The sequence below is a fragment of the Pristis pectinata genome, chromosome 26 (genome assembly GCF_009764475.1).
Source record: "Pristis pectinata isolate sPriPec2 chromosome 26, sPriPec2.1.pri, whole genome shotgun sequence".
Lineage (NCBI taxonomy): Eukaryota > Metazoa > Chordata > Chondrichthyes > Rhinopristiformes > Pristidae > Pristis > Pristis pectinata.
In genome coordinates, this window is record NC_067430.1 from 26,778,104 (window position 1) to 26,795,108 (window position 17,005).

The window sequence follows — 17,005 nt, forward strand, 5'->3', positions numbered from 1 at the left end:
ACCAGGTAAAGACAGCAGATTTTGTTATTAGTGTCATTACTTCCCAAAGTATTCCAACTTCCTCACTTCAGTTTAAAATATTGACAATTGACATTCCGGTGTAAACAATTATCCTAATAATGCAAACACATTTAAGCATTTTTTTTTAAAGCAAACTTTTTTGTCAACAGCCCCGTATTCTGCATGCGTGAATCAAGGTCGTGTGAACTAGTGTTCATCTGTGAATATACAACTTGTTAAAAGTCAATCATTCCAGCCCCAGCCTTCAGTAACAAAACTGTGATTAAAAGCAGGTGAATCTAAATAAAGCTCTACTTTCATAATTCTCAGTTTTCATTTTGATCATGATCGGCGTGGAACCAACAGCAGATACACCGCTCTGTTCTGCACAGACCTCCAATTTGCTTCAGCAAGAGCTTTTAGTCATGAATTATCGTAGCAGGGAAACAGATCCTTCAGTCCACACAGTATGCACTGACCATCAGGTCAAGTAGAGTGCGCAAGTACGGTGAGGTACAGGTACAATGAAAAACTTGTTTGCAGCTGCATCACAGGCACGTAGGTTTAGAGAACACAGAATTTATCAACCACCCATTTACAGTAATCCTACGTTAACCCCATTTATTTTCTCCCGCATTCCCATCAATTCCCCAGATCTTACCACTCACCTACACACCAGGAGCGATTCACAGCGGCCGATTAACCTACCAACCAGCATGTCGTTGGGATGTGGGAGGAAACCGGAGCACCCAGGGGAAACCCACATGGACTCTGGGAGAACATGCAAACTCCACACAGACAGGACCCGAGGTCAGGATTGAACCTGGGTCTCTGGCACTGCGAGGCAGTAGCTCTGCCACTGTGTTGCTCTCGCCTTTCTGCTCAAGAGGTACTGCACATCTGGTTGGTTAACTGGCTGCTGTAAATTGGGCGACAGAATCTGGGAGGAGATGATGGGAATGTAGGGAGAATGCGTCACATGAGAAATGAGTGGGGAAATAGGATTGCTCTGTAAACCAATGCAAAGTGGCCTCTTTCTATGTCTGTGAACACCACCTTCTGACTCAAGCAAGGGAACTACATTCTCACGAGTACAGTGGTATGGTGCCTCACCCTGCATTCCCTATGCGTCGCTACTTCAGACTTTCATTGGCCTGGTCTTAGCAAGCTGCTGGAAATTTTTTCAATGGTGTAACTAAACTGGTGGATGAGGCCCACCCACTGGAAATAATTTGTGCTTTTTTTGTTGAGTGATGATTTGAAAAATCTTTTTCAAAAATTATTCACCGTACAGTGGAATAGAATGGTTCTTTTGAGATCAGAGGAACAGGAATGAGGAAGGAGAGGTTGCTTAAGGAGGTGAGACACCGAGAGTGGAATGAAACTGTCCTTATGGATCCCCAGTGTCCAATTAAGGCAAGGAAGGGTGACTGGTAACTGTCCTCTAAAAGAGCCCAGCAAGCCACATCATTCAAAAGCAATTCAGTAAATACTGACCTTGCTCTGATAACATCCTGGCACTGAAATATTAAGAAAAAAAGATGAAATCAAAAGATAGTCTTCAAAATCCAGAAATTTACATAAATTTGGAACGGATTCTTAATGTAATATTTTAACACTAACGCCATCTAACCAGATTTGAATTAATGCTGTTAGCTGATGTTTGAAGAAAGGATTTGGATTTAATTTTTGCTTATTGAGAGTATTCAGTTTTACAGATCATGAAGTATTGATGATAGATCTGTATGTATTTGTAAACCATTGTATCAACTATTTTGCACCAAGATTGAGTTGCCCAAGGATGTCTGGATGATTTATGCATTCTTAATAAAATGGATTTTTTTTTATTCAGAATTGCTGGTACTGCAAATGAGTCAAATTATTCTGAAACAGTGGGTAGTTTCAATTGAGCTGGTGTGCGGCTGTCAATCGTTATATTGAAAAGATTAAATGTTCAAGGTGCTCAACAGAAATGAACCAATTTGTCATTGGCAAGTCCATGGAAAATACAGTTTATAACTCCAGGAAAATTGTCACTCAATCAAGGTTCCAATTCTTTGCAATGGAAATGCGGCACTTAAGCTGTAATCAATCAGTCTTCCCAAGACATTTCTGACTCTCCTGGGATGTTCCTCTGCTAAGTGGAAAGCTGGTTCACAGAGCTGACTTCAGCAATTCCCCTCAGCACCCGAGTGTTGATGCAGTGGAAAGCTTGACAACCTGCAGAGCCACACGTTGAAGGGCCTGCAGTCTCGCCACCGAGAAAACATCTCAGCTTTCAGGAGGCATGCATCCTCTCTGACCTGAAACACCAAGGGTGAAAAGCAGGTCCTTGATAAACTTCCGACGGCATGAAGTGGAACTGAAGAGCAAGCACAGCGACGGAGCATTGTCAACTTGTCTCTTAACATGCTGCAACACACAAAGGCGCTGGGGGAACTCAGTGAGTCAGGCAGCATCTATGGAGAGAAATGGACATTTCGGGTCAAGACCCTTCATCTGGACTGGAAAGAGGGGAGATAGCCAGTATAAAAAGGAGGAAAGGGGTAGAGCAAGAGCTGGCAGGTGATCGGAGGATCCAGGCGAGGGGGTGTGGGGAAGTGGAGTGGAAATGATGTCAGAACCTGGGAAGTGATAGGTGGAAGTGTCGGAGAAAGGTTTAAAAGGGACCCGAGGGGTAACTTCTTCACACGGAGGGTGATGCGTTTATTCAGTTTGGACAGTACTAGCTATCTCCCTTCTTTCCAGCCCAGGTGAAGAGTCTCGAACTGAAACGTCGACTGTCCATTTCCCTCCACAGATGCTGCCTGACCTGCCGAGTTCCTCCAGCTTCCCAGTGTGTGGCTGCAGATTTCCAGCATCTGCAGTCTCTCTTATGTGTCAATTAACACGTTGTTGTGTCATTTCAAATATTTCTCAGAGGATTCAGAGACGACAGACTCCTGAGGCTACTGTTCTAGATCTGTATTGCAAAATAATATCTGCTGTATAACGTTTGTCTTCTATCATGATATCCAGACAGACCAATTGATTATTCCTGAGTGGCGATTTTATAGAGGTATATAAAATCATGAGGGGCATAGATAGGGTGAACACAGAGTCTTTTTCCTTGGAAAAGGGCATATGTTTAAGGTGAGTGGAGAAAGATTTAAAAGGAGCCTGAGGGGCAAATTCTTCTCGCCGAGGGTGGTCAATATATGGAATGAGCTGCTGGAAGAAGTGGTTGAGGCAGGTACAATAACAATGTCTGCAAGGCATTTGGACAGGTACATGGAGAGAAAAAGTTTAGATGGATATGAGCCAAATGCGAGCAAATGGGACTAGCTTAGATGGGAATCTTGGTCGGCATGGATGAGTTGGGCCAAAGGGCCTGTTTCGATGCTACATTACTCTGTGACTATGACTCAAATTCTGTGATGTTCACTTGTAATTTAGGTTATCTGTGCATTATAGAACATAGTACAGGCCCTTCAGCCCACAATGTTGTGCCGACATTTTATCCTGCTCTAAGATCTACCTAACCCTTCCCTCCCACATAGCCCCCTATTTTTCTATCATTCATGTGTCTATCTAAGAGTGTCTTAAATGTCCTTAATGTATCTGCCCCCACAACCTCTGCAGGCAGTGCGTTCCACGCACCCACCACTCTCTATGTAAAAAAAAAACTTACCCCTGACATCCCCCTTATACCTTCCTCCAATCACCTTAAAATTATGTCCCCTCGTGTTAGCCATTGTCGCCCTGGGAAAAAGTCTTTGTTTTAGACAAAGTGCATTGTTTTGAAGCCGTTTACGGGAGCCAACAATTGGCTGCTGCATTTTTTGCATTTACAGGAATGGTCTCTCTGCAAATAAAAATTAATCCTTTGACCAGGAAACACTTTAAGATGGACAACGGGTGTGAAAAGCGGTGCACAAGTTGAAGATTTTCTCTTCAGCTTGTGGCACATGGAATTTGTTCAGAAACTCCCAGCTAAAACCCTGGTGGATAACCAATCGCTTTATAATTTGAAACCCAGCCCAGTCAGACTGGCTGTTGAAACAGAAGTTGGAACAAGTTTAAAGTGAACAATTTACTCATGTCAATTACATAAGATGACAGTTAAAATAAAAGTTAGTGCTGTTGAATGTAAAACAGTTTTGCTTCAAAATGGTACGATGTTGGCAGTATGTCCACAGAATCCTCACAGCACTACGCGCACAAGGTCCAATTCATTGAAAACAATAATATGTTTCATTGGGATGATGTAATGTCAGACATTTAATTTTACATTAAAAATGACAAATCCTGTTTTTTTTAAATAAATGAAGCCATTTTACAGGCAAAGATTAGTGTCTAGTTATCTGAATGAAAAGTGTGGATTGTGTTAGGAATTCAGTTGAAATAGCATGTTAAAAATTAACACAATATAAACATTGCTTGCTGTGTATTTTTTGGATTTTTTCCTAAAATACACTGCAATTATTTATAGTAATACAGCACGGAAACAGGCCCTTTGGCCCAACTGGTACATGCTGACCAAAACACCCATTTAAGCCAGTCCCGTTTGCCCAGTACGGCCTGTATCCCTCCAATCCTTTCCTATCCAGGTACCTGTCCAAGGGTCTATTTGCCAAGGATATTCCAACAACCTCACAGCCTCTACCACCAAGAAGGGCAAGGGCTCTAGGTGCAGGGGAACACCTGTTTGGAGATTTCCTTGCTAAGTTACACATAACATCATGAGATGGAAAGATAGAGCAATTCCTTCATTGTTGCTGAGTCTAAATCCTGGAACTCCCTACCCGACAGTCTTCTGGGAGTACCTGCACCAGAATGTCTGCACAGACTCAAGAAGGTGGCTCACCCTGCCTTCAGGGGGCAATAAATGCCTTCCCAGCAATGCCCACACACCAACATAAATAAATAACATGGGGTTGTGCCTCCAGAGAACAGTACAAGCACAGGAACAGGCCCTTCAGCCCACAATGTCTGCGCTGAACATGGTGCCGAATTAAACTAAATCTCTTCTACCTGCATGTGATCCATGTCCTTCCATTCCCTGCACATTCATGTGTCTAACAGCCTTTCAAACGCCACTATCGTATCTGCTTCCACCACCACCCCTAGTAGCCTGTTCCAGGCACCCACCACTCCCTGTGTAAAAAACTTGCCCCATAAACTCCTTGAAACTCCCCCCCCCCCCCCACCCTAAACGCATGTCCTCTAGTACTTGTCACTTACACCCTGGGAAAAAGATCCTGGCTGTCAACCCTATCTGTGCCTTCCACAACCCTCTAAACCTCTATCAGGTCTCCCCTCAGCCTCCGACGCTCCAGAGACAACAACCTAAGTTTGTGCAACCTCTCCTTATAGCTCATACCCTCTAATCAAAGTCAAATTGGAATTTATTGTCATGTGCACAAGTACAGATGCAATGAAAAACTTACTTGCACCAGCACCACAGGCACATAGCATCAGATAAGCAGAATTCACAAGAAAAACAAACTAAACATACATTCTGCACAATTTTTACAAGAAAGAACACAATTAGGACAAAAAGAAGTCCATTTCAGTGCCCCTCCAAAGCCCCCACATCCCCCCTGTAATGGGGCGACCAGAACTGCACACGATATTTTCCAAGTGCAGATGTCACATTTCTTCAAGGTAGCACCGTGGCAATGTTGCACATACAACTGAGAGAGCTAACAGGACCTTGGTTTAATGTCTTATACAAAAGACAGCACCACCAATAGTTGACACCTCCAATGGGATCCCACTACCAGGCACATCTCCCCTCCCCCCAGCTTTCCACAGGGATCGGTCTCTCTGCAACTCCCTCGTCCACTTGTCCCTCCCCACTGATGACCCTCCCGGCACTTATCCCTGCAACCGTGTGAAGTGTCACACCTGCCCCTACACCTCCTCCCTCACCACCATTCAGGGCCCCAGACAGTCCTTCCAGGTGAGGCAGCGCTTCACCTGTGAATCCGAGGGTGTCATTTATCGCATCCGGTGCTCCCCGTGCGGCCTCCTCTACATTGGTGAGACCCGACGCAGATTGGGTGATCGCTTCGTCGAGCGCCTTCGCTCCGTCCGCCACAAAAGCAAGGATCTCCCGGTGGCCAGCCACTTCGATTCCACATCCCACTGCAAGTTTGCATTTAGTCTCAATCTACCACTGGAGGAAGCCAAGGACTGAGACGTCGGTGTGGGAATGGGAAGGGGATTTAAAACAGCTTTCAAACAGAAGAGCACTTTCCTTAGGATCTACCCAGGCCCTCTTACACTCTGCCTCCTTTCCAAACCCCTGGCCCCCTATCACCCAGTTTCTTTCCCTCAGCATCTCAATTTTTGCTCTCATGAATTTAGGCCTAACTTGGGTGGTACAACTCTCGCCATCCAGGTTCAGTCCTGACTTGCTGTGCACCTTCTCCCTGTGACCGCTGTATGTCCCCTGGGTGCTCTAGCTTCCTCCCACTTCCCAAAGATGTGCGAGCTGACAGGTGGTAGTAGAATCTGGGAAAGTGGATGGGAAAGTGGGGAGAATATAATGAGATTAGTGTAAATGGGTGGTTGGTTGTCAGCACAGACTCGATGGGCCAAAGGGCCTGTTTCCATGCAGTATGACTCTATGACTGACTGACCCCAGTGTCTCCCCATACATCAATCCTGCCATCCCACAGATCAGTCAAGTAAGCTTATGTTACACTCTCTTTAATGGCAAGCACACCCTTCCTGTTTGTCCCCTTTGACTCTCACCAACTTTTATCGATGCCCCATAGAAAGCATCCTATCTGGATGTATCGCAGCTTGGTATGGCAACTGCTCTGCCCAGGACCGCAAGAAACTGCAGAGTTGTGGACACAGCCCAGCGCGTCACGGACACCAGCCTCCCCTCCTTGGACTCTCTCTTTACCTCTCGCTGTCTAGGTGAAGCAGCCGGCATAATCAAAGACCCCACCTACCCAGGACATTCTCTCCTCTCTCCTCTCCCATCAGGTAGAAGATACAGGAGCCTGAGGGCACGTACCACCAGACTTAAGAACAGCTCCTACCCCACTGTGATAAGACTATTGAACGGTTCCCTTATACGATGAGATGGACTCTGACCTCACAATCTACCTTGTTGCGACCTTGCATCTTATTGCACTGCACTTTCTCTGTAGCTGTGACACTTTACTCTGTACTGTTATTGTTTTTACCTGTACTACATCAATGCACTCTGTACTAACCCAATGTAACTGCACTGTGTAATGAATTGATCTGTACGATCGGTATGCAAGACAAGTTTTTCACTGTACCTCGGTACAAGTGACAATAATAAACCAACACCAATATATAAGGAGACCAAAACTCCAAATGACTAGACAATGCAGGTAAAGTGAGTCATCTACTTGTTTCTGCACCTCATTAACAAAGGAGGTTTCAGCATCTTGCTGGGCTGGTCTGTAATGCACCAAGTTCAATTGGAGACACCAACAGTTCTACACTACCCCCTACAGGACAAAGCCACATTCCTTCAAGCCCAACGTTCCAAGTTATTTGGCTGACCTCGCAACAGGGAAAGACCCATTTGTTTTTCAAACAAAGGTGGGATGCAGAAAGTGAGATCAGAATGAACTTTTAATCCAGTGGTTCAACCTCTGGCCGAAGTAATCATCCCAATTACTTCTGCAGAAAAATTGCTCTGCCTTGGTTTTAGAGGTCATCAAATGTAAGATGATACCAGGTCCTCCCCTGAAAGAGGGTGACCGACGTCATTGATACCGAAGTGTGTGGGCGTAATCGTTTGGGGGATTTTGCTGTCCACAGATTGCCTGCCATGTTCCCTCCATCACTACACTGCCTACAGCTCCAAACAAACTTCATTTGATGTACAGCACCTTGAAGGAGCTGGGAAAGGCATTATAGAAATATGAATCTTTGTTTCTTTTGGGGATCTTTGGCTAAAAAAAAGACTAATTTTGTGTCTCCTGCGTTTCATTGTGGCGGCCAAAATACGGGATAACATTCTGGCATGGAGCCAACTCTCGATTTGGGTAATATTTAATTCCAGGCCTGTGCTCTTGTCTGATCAACTTTTCTCTTAATCTCAGTAACATCTATTTCCCATGGAAAAACAATAGTTGTCCTTTCATAGCGTTCCATAAACTTTATGAAAGGGCAACTTTACCTTGGCGACCACTGCTTACTAAACAACCCCCAGCTGCCCTCGTTATAGAAGCAATGGGCATTTTCATTCATCCTATTAAGGCCTTCTTAGTTTTAAAAAACTCTATTAGAGTCATAGAGTTGTACAGCACAGAAACAGGCCCTTCACCCCACTACGTTCATGCCAACTATTGTACTTATCTATACCAGTCCCATTTACCCACATTTGCTCCATAGCATTCTGTGCCTTGGCAATTCAAGTGCTTGTCTAGATGCGTTAAATGCCTCAACCACCTCCTCAAGCAGCATGATCCCAATTCCAATCACTTAGTGTGAAAAATATCCCCCTCGGATCCCCTCCAAATCTCCACCTCTTGTTTGAGATACACTCATCAAGAAAAAAAGATTCTATTTAAACGACCTCATTAGCTTCCCAGTCTCAGTATGTCACTCATTCTCAGATACATGGAGCCCATAGGCTCCAGTGGTGTCAGCTGTGGTACTTTTCCTTCTAGGTCAGGTGTCTGTGGATGTGAATCCCTCTCTGGGCTGTGGCGAGGGGCTTCTGAGACAGATCCTCAGGGTTAAAGATAATACTTGGAGTATTGCGTTCAGTTCTGGTTGCCTCATTATAGGAAGGATGTGGAAGCTTTAGAGAGGGTGCAGAGGAGATTTACCAGGTTGTTGCCTGGATTGGAGAGCATGTCTTATGAGGATAGGTTGAGTGAGCTAGGGCTTTTCTCTTTAGAGAGAAGGAGGATGAGAGGTGATTTGATAGAGGTGTACAAGATGATCAGAGGCATAGATCGAGTGGACAGTCAGAGACTTTTTCCCAGGGTGACAATGGCTAACACGAGGGGACGTAATTTTAAGGTGAGTGGAGGAAGATACAAGGGGGACGTCAGGGGTGAGTTTTTTTTTTTACACAGACAGCAGTGGGTGCTTGGAACTGCAGAGGTTGTGAGCGCAGATACACTGGGACATTTATGAGACTCTTAGACACATGAATGATAGAGAAATGGAGGGCTATGTGGGAGGGAAGGGTTAGATAGATCTTAGAGCAGGATAAAATGTCGGCCAAAGGGCCTGTACAATGCTGCCTGGATTAGAGGGCATGTGCTATCAGGAGAGGCTGGACAAACTTGGGCTCTTTTCTCTGGAGTGGCAGAGGCTGAGGGGTGATCTGTTGGAAGTGTATAAAATTATGATGGGCATAGATAGGGTGGACAAGCAATATCTTTTCCCCATTACTGAGCGATCCAATACCAGAGGGATCTTAAGGTGAGAGGGGGTAGGTTCAGAACAGACGTGAGGGGTACGTTTTTTACTCAGAGAGTGGTGGATGCCTGGAATGCGTTGCCTGATAGGGTGGTGGAGGCAAATTCATTGGGGGCTTTTAAGAGGGGCTTGGATGGGCACATGAATGAGAGGAAAATAGAGGGATATGGGCATTCTGTAGGTAGGAGGGATTAGCTATGTCAGCACAACATTGTGGGCTGAAGGACCTGTTCTGTGCTGTACTGTTCTATGTTCTATGTTCTAAACGCAATAAAAGCCAAGCCTGACACTCCAATGTAATACTGAGGGAGTGCTGGGCTGTTGGAAATGTGGTCCTTTCAAAATCCATCAGAGAGAATAACAGGAGGATTGTTCGGACACAAGAGACTGAGGATCTGGAATCTGGAACAAAATACAAACCTGGATCAACCCAAAACATCGAGTGTCCATTGCCCTCCACAGATGCTGCCTGACCCGCTGAGTTCCTCCAGCAGTTTGTTTTTGCAGGAGGATTATTAAACATGAATCAACATCACTAAAATAATCATAGAGAGATACAGCAAGGAAACAGGCCCTTCAGCCCACTGAGTCTGTGCCGACCATCAACCACCCATGTACACTAATCCTACATTAATCTCATTTTTTATTCTTCCCACATTCTCAACTCCTACCCCCATCAAAGATCCCCACCATCCGGGCCGTGCCATCTTCTCGCAGCTACCATCGGGCAGGAGGTACAGAAGCCTAAAGTCCCACATCACCAGGTTCAAGAACAGCAACAACCATTTGGTTCTTGAACCAACCGGCACAACCCTAACCACGACAGTTTAGCAATGGTATGACCACTTTGATCACTTTGCACTAAAATGGACTTTGTTTTTGTTTGATATAATTGTGTTCCTTGTAAAAGTTGTGTATAATTTATGTTTAATTTCTATTTTTTTTGGGAATGCTGCTTATCTGATGCTCTGTGTCTGTGATGCTGCTGCAAGTACGTTTTTCATTGCACCTGTGCACACATGGACTTGTGCATGTGACAATAAACTCCACTTTGACTTTGAATATGAATTTACATGGCCAATTAACTTATCAACCCACACATCTTTGGGATGTGGGAGGAAACTGGAGAACCCAGAGGAAACCCATGTGGTCACAGCACGAACATGCAAACTCCACAGAGACAGCATCACTTATGACCAAATTATTTGGAGGCACAACAGACTGCCTATGCTGGAGTCTGAAGCAAAAAAGCAAACTGCTGGAGGAACTCAGTGGGTCAGGCAGCATCCGCAGAGGGAAACGGACAGTTGATGTTTTAAGCTGAGACCCTTCATCTGGACTGCTCAAAGGGTTTCGATTTGTAACACTCATGTTCCATTTCCCTCCGCAGATGCTGCCTGACCCACTGAGTTCCTCCAGCAATTTGGTTTTTGTGGACCAAATTATTTGTTCTTTGGGGGAGATTACTGCTCAGAAATTGGGCACTGCACTGCCTGCGTTACACCTGTAACTAAATGATAACGAATCAATAGTACCTCAGTTGAGCACTGTAAGACATGATAGAAATCGACGCCTTTCATTTACTTCAATGGAGCTGAATTTCAGATCTGTTCTACAGCAGAATTAGCCGTCCCAATCAGGGATGAATCTCTCATCAACAAAGTTTCAGTAACTTACCCAGCTACTTCTGGAGAGTCTGTTGCACTGTACACGGTGCTGATGTCGGGCTACAGGAAGCCCAGAACTGGTGTCTGTGGACCTGAAGGTTACTGGAGTTTGATGTAAACCCTTCCAACATTGCTTGTAGTGGGGCCCTGATCCAGGAGCAGAATTGCCACTGTACCCGACTGTGGCAACTGGAGGTGGGTGCCAACTTTCAAATGTTTCACACTTTGCCCTCTGACCCTTGTTCATTTGTTTCCCATCTTTTATATTTGAAAGGACGTTAACATCAAGGCAGTTGTAGCCCAAAACCAAAAAGTTACAAGCTCCCACAATTACAGGGGGAGACAAACCAACTATCATTTCACTGTAAGACAGAGGAAATGCAGATTCCAATAAGATACTGCTCTGTAGAGCCTCAATAATCCCCTGCTTAACTCCTCAGAAAAATGTAGTTGTATTTAGTTATCAACTTTTACCAACACAGGGACATCTCAAAGGCCTTTCCAGCTAATGTACTCACTGGAGTTGAAATGTCATCACAATTGTTCTGTGGTCAACTAGTCCATGCAAAACAGGATTATATAAGCAAAGTCCCGTAAAGCAATGCTGTTCAACCAATGCCCGATTAACACCTGCTGTCCCCAGTCCCAGTAATCTGCTCATCACACAAAACACTGGAGTATCTCAGAGGATCAGGCAGCATTCATGGAGGGATTGGTAAATTGGTTTATAATTGACACATGGACCGAGGTACAGTGAAAAACTTATCTTGCATACCGTTCATACTGATCAATTCATTACAACAATGCACTGAGGTAGTACAGGATAAAAAAATAACAGAATGCAGAATAAAGTGTCACAGCTACAGAGAAAGTGCAGTGCAGGCAGACAATAAGGTGCAAGGCCATAACTAGGTAGACTGTGAGGTCAAGAGTCCATCTTATCGTACTAAGGAATCGTTCAATAGTCTTATAACAGCGGGATAGAAGCTGTCCTTGAGCCTGGTGGTACGTGCTTTCAGGTTTTTGTATCTTCTGCCTAATGGGAGAGGGGAGAAGAGAGAATGTCTGGGGTGGGTGGGGTCTTTGATTATGCTGGCTGCTTTACCAAGGCAGCGAGAAGTGTAGGCAGAGTCCATGGAGGGGAGGCTGGTTTCCGTGATGTGCTGAGCTGTGTCCACAACTCTCTGCAGTTTCTTGCAGTCCTGGGCAGAGCAGTTGCCATACCAAGCCGTGGCGCATCCAGATAGGATGCTTTCTGTGGTGCATCGATAAAAATTTGTGAGTGTCAAAGGGGACATGCCAAATTTCTTTAGCCTCCTGAGGAAGTAGAGGCGCTGGTGAGCTTTCTTGGCTGTGGCATCTACGTGGTTGGACCAGGACAGGCTATTGGTCATGTTCACTCCTAGGGACTTGAAGCTCTCAACTCTCTCGACCTCAGTAGCAAAAATAGAGAGTCCATGTTTCGGGTCGAGACCCTTCATCTGGACTCTGGTTATTGTAGATTGCATGAAAGTCAATTGAACTACAAATGACACAATGATGGCAAATCTCGTCAAAGGTGTTATCACTTTCTGTCATCATGACCTGTTGTCCTTGGGCAGTTGCGTGAGCTGGGATTCAAGTCATGCAGTCACAAAAAAGTACCAACTGTAAATGTGAAGGGTCTGGAACCGAAACATCGAATATCCATTTCCCTCCATTGATACTGACTGCAAGTACAGGGCCAGAGCCATCAAACGCACCTCATACGTTAACCCTTTCATCCCCAGGTCATTCTCGTTTTATAGTTATTGCTTGGTTATTTTTCTGCAATAATTTGTATCCAACTACCCTAAGATAACAGGTCACGATGGTAGAGAGTGAAGACACCTTTGACAAGATTTGCCTTCGCTGGATCATTTGTAGTTCAATTGACTTTCACATAATTTACTACAATCAGGGTATCACAATGGCCACAAATTAGTTTCATTCCAATCTACTCAGACCAATTAAAACACACTGTAACGGGAGGTGGGGTGCAAAGGGCCCACTTCAGACTCCAGTAACCTTAAGACCTACAGAAACCAGTTCTGGGCTTCCTGGAGCCCGCCATTAGCACCGTGTACAGTGCAACAGATAACGGCACGTGCTTGCAGTGAAACAATAGGACAGATATCCAGAGAGTCGACCTTCAGGCAGGCACTTTTACACCAATCCTATGCTAATCCCTTTTTATTCTCCCACATTCCCATCAGCTGCCTCCAGATCCCACCACCCACCTGCACATTAGAGGCAATTTACAGAGGCTGGGATGCGAGGTGTGGAAGATTGGGAATTCTAATGGAAATAATTGAAAATCCATGTGTGGGCAAAATGCATTTCTGAGGCTAATAATGTAAAAATTATTGATCGCCTGTAGCTGAGCATGTGATTTAAATATTTTTATTTCCACAACTTATCTCTGAGCACTCAGAGTGCTGTTGGTAAAATGGGAAATTGAGTGTGTGAGTGTTTCTGGTTTGCAGTGACTTTCTGAGCAAGCAACCAACTTCCCTGGTTACTGTGTGGCACTAAGTACTCATCGAATATACACGAGAAGTCCAATTAGATTTACAGTGAAAAGGGTTGTGAGGAGGAAACCAAGAACCCACAGAGGGATATGGTTAGGTTGAGCACATTCCTCCAGAGTCCTTGGGCCTCGTATGCCACTGAGCTTAAAGTAGCTGGTTCACATCTCACAATCTACACATTAATATCTATTTTGCAGCCTTTTCTTAATAACCCAAAAATTGCTTTGAGTATCAAACGAAAAATCTGGTAATAGAATGAAATAACTCATTTATTAGTAGGGAGGAGGATGTAAAGAGGCTTCAAGGGGATATGGACATACAGTGAATGGGCAAGGACATGGCAAATACCATATAACGTTAGACACAAGAGACTGCAGCTGCTGGAATCTGGAGCAACACACAAAGCGCTGGAGGAACTCAGCGGGTCAGGCAGCATCTGTGGAGGGAAACGGACAATCGACGTTTGGAGACCCTTCATCTGGACCGAAAGGGGGAGATAGCCAGTATTAAGAGGTGGAGGGGAGGGGTGGAGCAAGAGCTGGCGGGTGATAGGTGGATCCAGGTGAGAGGGGGTGATAGGCAGATGAGGGAGGAGGGAGAGTGGGAATGATGTCAGAAGCCGGGAGATAGGTGGAAGTGACAAAAGGGCTGAAGACGACGGAATGTGACAGGAGGGGAAGGTGGTCCATGGAATAAAGGGAGGGAGGTGGGGAGGGGAACCAGTGGGAGGGGCGTGTGGGTGACGGGCAGGTGGAGAGAGGGGGAAAGAGGTGGGGTGGTGGGGGCTGGTGGATCAGGAGGAGAGAGAAAAGGGAAAAGTGACAGAAGGGGAGCGGTTACCAGAAGTTTTAGAATTCAATGTTCATATTGCCAAGTTGGAGACTGCCCAGGCAGAATATAATGATTTTAACAATATAGACAGAAAATAACTATAATAATAACAATATAATGTTAGGTTATCTGTGTCAGTGCACAAGATAGATAAGCAGAGCATTTTATAAATGGTGAGGGACTGTGTAATGTTGATCTTCAGAGAGACCTGGGTGTCCTTGTGCACACGTCACGGAAGGCCAACGTGCAGGTACAGCAAGTGATTAGGAAGGCATGTAGTATGTTGGCCTTTATTTCAAGAGATTTGAGTAACAGAGTAAAGTGGTCTAACTACAATTATATAAGAGAGACACAAGCGACTGCAGATTCTGAATCTGGAGCAACACGCGAGATGCTGGAGGAACTCAGCGGGTCGGGCAGCGTCTGTGGAGGGAAACGGACAGTCGACGTTTCGGGTTGAGATCTGGTCTTGACTCAAAACGTCGACTGTCCATTTCCCTCCATAGATGCTGCCTGACCCGCTGAATTCCTCTGGCATCTTGTGTGTAGCTACAATTATACAAGGCCTTCATGAGACTGTACCTGGGCTATCGTGTACAGTTCCGGTCAATTACCTGGAAAAAAGATATACTTGTCACGGAGGGAGTGCACCAAAGATTCACCAGACTGATTCCAGTGACAAGATTCCATAACAAATCTTAATAAACGGTCAGACGAAAATGCAAGCAGACATTACATTGACATTAAAAGTCAAACCTCTGCAGCTGTGCCCTTGTGTGGCGAGGACTCTGCCAGTTCCGTTAAAGAGCCTTACACTTTTAAGTTCACAAATTGTGTTACATTTCCTCAAATTTCCACATCTAAATTTTTCACCTATAAACAGAGTGACCTGAAAAGATACTAATACCCCGATAAACATCAAGGTTTTGAATGAAGCTTATAAGCAACCACAACAGGAGACAGCCAGAATTTAGCCAAATTATATGATGAATCTGAAAAGATTAAAGCACGAACTTGAAGGCATCACACTGCGTTGCAGCTCCCTGTTTGGCTGCTTCCTCATCTTCTTGGTAACGTGACATAGGACTGTGTAGAATATATCCCACAGGCCATTCAGCCCACACAGTCCATGCTGGTGTTTATGTTCCACTCAAGCTTTTTCTCATTTTTCCTGACCTACATCTATAGTAACGGTCAACGTTTCAGGTCAACAACTCTTCCCCTTCTTTCTCTACAGATGCTGCCTGACCCGCTGAGTTTTTCTAGCAATTTCTGATTTTGATTCGGGTTTCTAGCTTCTTCTCTGGTCCTTCCCCACAAAGCCTTTTTTGATTCTCCTCCACAACCTCCCATTCCCTTTTGGATCGTATTCCTGTCCACCTTCCCTTTTAATGCACTTATACCATGTGGGAGCGAGCTCCTATTCTCACCACTATCTTATTCATAATAAGTGCTAATGTACAGTATGTACAGGGGCTCCCCTGGGTTACTGATGACCAGACTTATGGAAATCCAACTTTATGCAGATTCTCCCAGACATTTTTACAGCATTTTTCAAGCTATTATTAATAATAATAATATTTTGTGCTATTCATTAATGACTAGATATGGTATATAATCTATTAATTTAACTATGTTAAACTATAGCATTAGGAAAAATATTTGATGAAATAAAGAATTATAGCAAGAGCAATATGGGTAGCTACACAAGAAAGATGCTTCTGACTTACGGAAAAATCAGTTTACGGACAGTTCTCAGGAACGTAACCCAGGGACTGCCTGTAATGCAGAACGTTCAAGCCAGCACTTTCATCACAGGTCATGTTATCAGTGTTAATTAACATCAGCATGACATCAGGCATCATTTATAACAATCCTCAAGTGAAGACTATATGGGATTGTAACACAGATTTCAACCACTTAGTGCACAATGATGGGAAGCCCTTAAACTCTGGTCCTTCTCCACAAAGCTTTTGCAGTGACTGCAGCAACTTAGAGTCATACAGCATGGAAACAGGCCCTTCGGCCCAACTGGTCAATGCTGACCAAGATTTCCATCTAAGCTAGTCCCATTTGCCTGCGTTTGGCCCCATATCCCTCTAAACCTTTCCTATCCACGTACCTGCCCAAGTGTCTTTTCAATGTTGTTAATGTACCTGCTTCAACCACCTCCTCTGGCAGCTCGTTCCATATATGGAAGAAGTTGTCCTCGGGTTCCTATTAATTCTCTCCCCTCTCACCCTAAACCTATGCCCTCTAGTTCTTGATTCCCCAACTCTGGGAAAAAGACAGTGTGCATACACCTAATCTATGTTCCTCATGATTTTATACACCTCCATAATATCACCCTTCATTCTCCTATGCTCCAATGAAGGAAGTCCCAAGCTGCTCAACCTCTCTCCATAACCCAGTCCCTCAAGTCCCGGCAATGTCCTCGTAAATGTCCTCTGCACTCTTTCCAGCTTAATGGTATCTTTCGTCCTCAACTTCATCTTTTTGTTCCTTAGCACGTAGTCTCGCCTCCTTTCCTGAGCCTTGGCAACTAGG